The sequence below is a fragment of the Arachis hypogaea genome, chromosome 4, assembly GCF_003086295.3.
Source record: "Arachis hypogaea cultivar Tifrunner chromosome 4, arahy.Tifrunner.gnm2.J5K5, whole genome shotgun sequence".
NCBI lineage: Eukaryota > Viridiplantae > Streptophyta > Magnoliopsida > Fabales > Fabaceae > Arachis > Arachis hypogaea.
This window is the reverse complement of record NC_092039.1, coordinates 23,679,156-23,686,193: the sequence shown is the minus strand read 5'-3', so window position 1 is coordinate 23,686,193 and position 7,038 is coordinate 23,679,156.

The window sequence follows — 7,038 nt, the reverse complement described above, 5'->3', positions numbered from 1 at the left end:
TGTTGAACCGGCCAGAAACTGGTCGGTCGGACCGAACCGGAACCTGGTCGGTTTCAAAGAGACGTCGCTGTTTGATGTTTTTAGCTTTAGGGATAAAAAATTCCTCTTTTTTCCTGGCTCAATCACCCAATTTCCCTCCAGATCCATTCCTCAGACTCTCTCCTCTCTCAACTCTATACCCTAGGCTACAGTCTCGCCCACCGCTAAGGAGAGCCTCAATGCCACCGTCCGTCACGCTCAGGGGCAACTGTTTCTTCCTCTGTTGTGCCTTGTGCCTCCCAACCCCTTCGCCAATCTCCTTTCTTCAGAAAGCAGAACTGCCCTCAACCCTAGCCTCCACCACCGTCGTAAGGAGTGGGTCACAGCCGCTGCCCATCGCACTAGGGCTTCTCTCTTCGTCCTTTCGGCATTCTCCATGTCTCCAAACCCTGTTCCTTCTCACCAATCGCAGGTGCACAACTTTTTCTTCGAAGGCAATGGCTTAATTTTTTTAATTTTCGTTTTCTATTCTTTATTTTTTTTGCTGATCACAACAATTTTTTTGCTCAGAACAATTGTCGTTCTCCAAACCCTGTTCCCTCTTACCAAATGCTGTATTGTTCTCTACTTTGAATTGAATCATTAATTTGAATGATTAGGAGATTTTAATTTTCTGGTGAATGTTTGTTAAAATTGTGTTGAAAATTTTGTTAATGGCTTCATTTTTTAAAATTTTCGTTCTCTATTCTTCATTTTTTTTGGATTGTAAAGGAGAATAACTCTTTTGTTTCAAAGAATCAAGATGATTAAGAACAAAATTAAAAGAAGTGTAATCAATTGTATTAGTTGGCCTTGTGTAATCTTTAACTTATTTAGTGTTTTCGGTTAGATTCCTAAATTAAGAAGAATATATAAGGTTTTAGCCAAGTGTGGTTTAAAGGAGTAACTTTCTAACAACAATTTAGGGTTTGTTTTCAAGAGTCATGATATTATTCCTTTGCACAATACTCATCTCTTCTATTTTTCTGTTACATAACTTTTTTCTTTAGTTTTACTAGTGTTAATGTGCTACTCAACTTGAAATTTGTCTCATGGAATGATTATCTATGCTCCTGTGCTGTATTGTTCTCTATTTTGAATTGAATAATTGATTTGAATGATTAGTTTATTTTAGTCACTTGGTCAATATTGGTTGTTACATAACTTTTTTCTTTAGTTTTACTAGTGTTAATGTGCTACTCAACTTGAAATTTGTCTCATGGAATGATTATCTATGCTCCTGTGCTGTATTGTTCTCTATTTTGAATTGAATAATTGATTTGAATGATTAGTTTATTTTAGTCACTTGGTCAATATTGGTTAAAATTATGCTAAAATTTTGTTAATTTTTATTAAAATTATGCTAAAAATTTGTTAAAAGTTTATTAGGGAAGAAGTAAATTATGCTAAAATTTTATTAAAATTATAATCGACCTTTGTTAAGAAAGAAGTGAAATTGATCATGAGCAGCCTTTTTATTCAATAAAAAATATATGAATTGAATTAACTCAATTAAATTAATCAATCTTTTAATTTAATGAGTTTCTATTTAAATTGATGAACTTAAAGATTTTTAATATATTTTATAATTTAAAACAATCAACTTGGTTATAATAATGCATATGTGAATAATAATTTGATTGATGCTTTTACATGTAATATTTTAAAATTTATATTAGATTATAATTATATTATATGGTATGTTTATTTATAATTTTTTATTTTTTTTATTATCAAATGATTTTTTTGGTTGGACCTTAGTTGAATCGATTAGACTAATAAATTAATAAATCAATGACTAAAACAGTTTAATAACCGATCCAATTTTCAGAATCTTGACTGAAATTGAAAATAATAAAGATACAGTAACTCATGAAATGTTAACAAAATGAAAAATTCGATACCAAAAATTGAGTCTTATGGTATGAGCTGTGAACTAAGCCAACAAAAATATAGAAACATAACACTAATACGGATAAAAATTGGTAAAAACTAGGAAAAATGGTCTTGTGTGATTTCTGTGTTTTTTTTTTCATTGGACGAAGAATATAGATAATCAAATTTACAATACACGACTTAAGAAAAAAAATAACTAATTTACAAAGAAGAAGGGAAAAAGTAAAAAAAAAAAAAAGAAAAAAACACCCTCCATAACAACTCTTTTTTATCTGAAACTCTTTCTTCTTTTTAATGTTTTTTTTTATATATACAAAACTCTATTATTTCTATTTGTATTCATAAACGTAACATTTCTTATAAATTATGGACGTTTAATTTAAATGGTGTAACATACATTAACTCAAAAGTATAAAAAAGTTTTAGATTTTAAAATTTTAAATTTTAATTATGTAATACATTTTTGTATAATTATCCAAAAACTTCTTCGAGATTTATAATATTGAACATTTTAATTTTTTAAGTTTTAAAATACACAAAACAATCTATAACATTTACTTTTGTTAAACAATATACTCTCTCTTCAATTTGATTATTTTAATTAAAATTACTGTTTTAGAATTTTTAAATTTTTTCAAGAATTATTTTAAAATTTTTAATTAAATTCTTCAAGACATTTTTATACTTCATTCTTCAAATCAAATTGGAGAAAAATTGGATGTCAAACGAAGATAAACGTTAGGTACTATTTTATGTATTTTGAAATATGTGAGACTAAGTTTCTGATTTTGAAACCCACAATGTAATTTATTTGGATAATTATTCTATATTTTTGTTTGTTTTAAAGAATTTTTGTTTAATGATTCATTTTAATTAAATTTAATTATTTTTATTTTTAAAATTCAATTATTTTTGTAAAAGAATTTTTATTTTGTTATTTATTTATTTTTATATGGGTTTAAAATTCTAAAGTTTATGAATTATTGTTTATAAATACCAATAAAAATTTATTTTAATTTTTAAATATAATTTTGAGGGTCAATCTCCCATTAAATTGGTTTGATTTACCCAAAGGTTGCATCTCACACTAAATCAAATTATATACATATATGCAGTCCTAGTAAAACGTTCTTGTTTAAAATAATTTATTGTGCAGCTATACTGATTTGTTTTAAGCTATATCAATTTACAAAAAGACATTTTAAAAATGAAAGTTCATAATAGAATAAACAAGTAATATTAAAACCAAATTAATTAAAATGGGTGATTTATTCTAATTTTAAACTAGTGTTACAATATTTAAATTAAAAGTGCATAATTCAAATATAATTTAGTGTTTATGGATATTAACAGCATAAATTATTTCTTATATTACTTTCGTTGTGTTGTACAATGACCGAGCGGGTGATAAATCGGTAGGTCGTGAGCTAAGGCTTCTTAGTATAGACGAAAATCTGACACTAACAGCTTGATAAGTGCGAGAAGTTCGGAAGAAGCTTTCCTACAAAAGAATTTTCGTGAATTACAAGAAACATGGAACTACGCTACGCATATTCCATACATGTTGCGGATATTAATATTATTATACGTGATAATTTGGATATTATATGTTATTATTATCATTGAAAATATGATATTAGTATTGTTTCATGATTTAACCAATAAAATAAATAAAAAGTAGTATTTTGATTAAGTTTGTCCTGTTGAAAATAAATATTTCACATTATGTTATTAATAATGTAACACTCTAAATTTTTAAAAATTAAATAATAAATTAGTTATGATTTATTATCTTCATTTAAAATTTTATTTTTAAAAAATTATTTCATTAAGAGTAAGTAAATCAAATTTTATGATAACGAGTTTAAAATTAATCAGGACTTTTATATATAAATTTTATAATAGTTGAATATTTTTTATTTAAAAATTTAAAATTTTAAGAGTTAAAAAAATGAAGATTTGATAATTTAATTTGAATAATTAAAAAATTTTTAGTGTGATTTTATGAACTAAAAAAATTTAATTAAATTATCTCTAATTTAAAATAAAATACTTATTAATAATTAATTAGTGAAGTTATAAATAAATAATATTTTTAAAATAATTTTAATAAATTAATTAAAATATTTAATAGAAATTAATTAATGACTTTATAAATAAATAATATTCTTAAAATAATTTTAATAAATTATATTTGATTTTTTTATTATTATTTTACTCTCTAATTTTATAAAAAATTTTACACTACTTTGATTCCTTTTATCAAATTTTAATCCTAATTTTGTCTACACATGCACATCAGGGAGAGAGACGGAGGGGAGTCAAAGAAAGAAAAAGGGTAGAAGAAAAGAAGGGAGAAAAGGCACGGACGAAGCTGACTGGGCTACTAATCAGAGAGAGAGAGAGACGGAGAGTCAAAGGAAGAAGAAATTAAAGGAAGAAGAGAAAAAAGGGAAGAAAAGGACGACACTAACGGGGCTAAGGTTTCTTCGTTGTCAGTGGTATCGTTCTGGCCAAGTGCTCAAGTGGCATCGTCCTTGATGGCGATAGTGATGGACAGCAGCGGAGCGGCGACTCTCTGATTCCGCCGGTGACTTACTCGATCCATGACTCACAGTGACCTTGGCAGCCGCAACAATTTTGTCTTTTTCGAAAGATTTACTGTCGCCTTCCTCTGTCTCTGCTATATCAAAGAAAAACACAACGAACAAAAAGAATTAACACTTACTTGGATGAAACTGGCAATACGATACGATAAGAAACTCCTCTCACAAGGGGCTGTCGGAAATTTCAGAACCATTTCTGAATTCTAATTCTTCTTCGAGGGTTTGCAGGCTTCAGAAATAATGAGAGACTCCTTCAATTTGATCAATCTAATTGTTTTTTTTTTTTACTTCTTTATTTTTTTTATTAATTTTTAATTTGTTTTTTTTTTTTCCAAATTCATCTACTAAATTAACATTCACCTAATAATTTACCAGGTTTCATTAAGAGATTTATCCTACCTTTAACCTGGTCAAAATCTTGGTCAGTTCCTGTTATACCTTTCATATGTCTTGTTTCCATTGGTCTCCACCATATAGCCAGCTTAGCCATGAAAATAACCTAGCCACCAAGAAGTCACCTACTTAATTCATTTCAATTTCGTGGAACATTACTTGTAAATTCATGTTCAATTCGTTCCTCTCACACGCGGTTATGATTTGCACTTAGAGGAGAAGAGTAGCAACGTAGCCTAGCTAATATGGTAGATCAAAATACAGGATCTATTACCAGAACATGCTAACGGTGAGTGATAATAAAAATTAATTTAATCATTGTTGCCTCAAAAATTAGTAAACAATTATTTCGTAAGTAGTAAGTTATTAACTGAACAATATTGGGAAGTTCCGCACTATTTCTTTATAATTTGAACACAGGGGTCATCATCGATTCACCTTCGAAACTATTTCGAAGAATACACAGGGGTCAGCCAACGTAGAAACTTTCTAAATTATTCAAGACGATGCCTATAGATATGAAACTGACTTATTTTTTCCGAATTGATTTTTAATTGAAATATATACCTGAACTTCTTAATAAATATAAAAACTTCACAGAACTTCCATGTATTTCGCTGGCACTTTTAGTTACAAACTACTAGTTTTATAGAATATTTGCAGTTGGTTTATGTGACAGTAGAAGCGATATCTAATTTAGATTAATAGTTGGAGAAATGAGATATTTATATTACTAATAAACAAAGAAAAAAGTAGGAAGGTTTTTAATTAATGAGTTAGGGGAAATTACATTGATATGACTATTTTATAAATGAGTTACATCGCGACCTATTTATAGGCACTTGGTAATACTAACTAGAAATGATTTTAACCTAGAATCATTATATTACTCTTATTATATTGTTTTTATTTATGTTATAACTTTCTAGATATTTTTATATGATTATTTTATTATAGTACTAGTCATAAAAATAGGGTTAATACTCAAAATCGTCCCTGAAAGATCACGCATTTTCTATTTTCGTTCTCGAATGATTTTTTAATCAAATTAGTCCCTGAATAAATTTTTTTAAATTGCGTTTGTCCTTCCGTTAACCTCGTGACGCTGCCGTTAGAAATCTGCTGACATGGAACGTGAGCTGACAATACAAGTAATACCTGGCATGGTGTGTGTGTTGCTGACGAGATATGTTTAGAGTATTGTATCAATTTAGTCTTTAAGTCTCAAATAAATAAACCCTAATTCACATCCTCCCACAAACAAGAATACCTTGCTTAAGTGTTGTCGCAGACCCAGCAGCTGTTGAGGGAGGAGGAAGTTGATTTCGGTGCCATAATAGGGAGCAGAAGTAGAGGTCCCGGTGGTGGGTTGTCGTCGCACTCACATGGTAGCTATACTTCGAGCTCGTCCATGCGAGAAGAAGGAAAAACGATGACGAAATCTGTTTATGCAGTTTAAAAACTTTAATTAAGAAATCTCGGACATCACAGAATCCAGATAGGTTATTTCATACTTGTCCAAGATATCAGATGAGTTTAATTTTGTATGAATGATAACATCATCTTGATTTTCACTCTTTATATGGGGTTAACAGTTTTATTCAATGTTTTCAAAAAGGGAGCTATTGCAATTTTTTTAAATGGGTCGAAAAAAAATGAACCTGTAGCTGTTGCAGAAGGTCTAAGGGGAGTCCCAAAAAATGAAGGAGAACTGGACATTGATTATGAAGATTGGAAGCTTAAATTAGCATGGAGAATAGGTAGTTTAGAAGCAGAAATCAGAGTACTTAGAATGTTAATGTGTTTCATGTTCACTGGTCTGATGTTAGTCATCTTAATAGGAACTTTTCTTTGCATGTCATATATGTACAAGTAGGAGAGAGTGAATGTGATATGGTGGTGTGATTTAGGGAGTTGGTTTTTTTGTTTCTAGTATCATGGCTAAACTATTGTAATTTGAAACTTGAGCTTATAAATGGCAACTTGAATTTTGAGTACACCTGTGAAGAAAATATATTTATGCATCACTCACATTGTCATATATAAAGAAGTAAATGGCAAATTAGTGACATAAAAAGAGAATAAAGTTTTTAAAATTTCGTAATATAAAGTGTTAATATGAAGT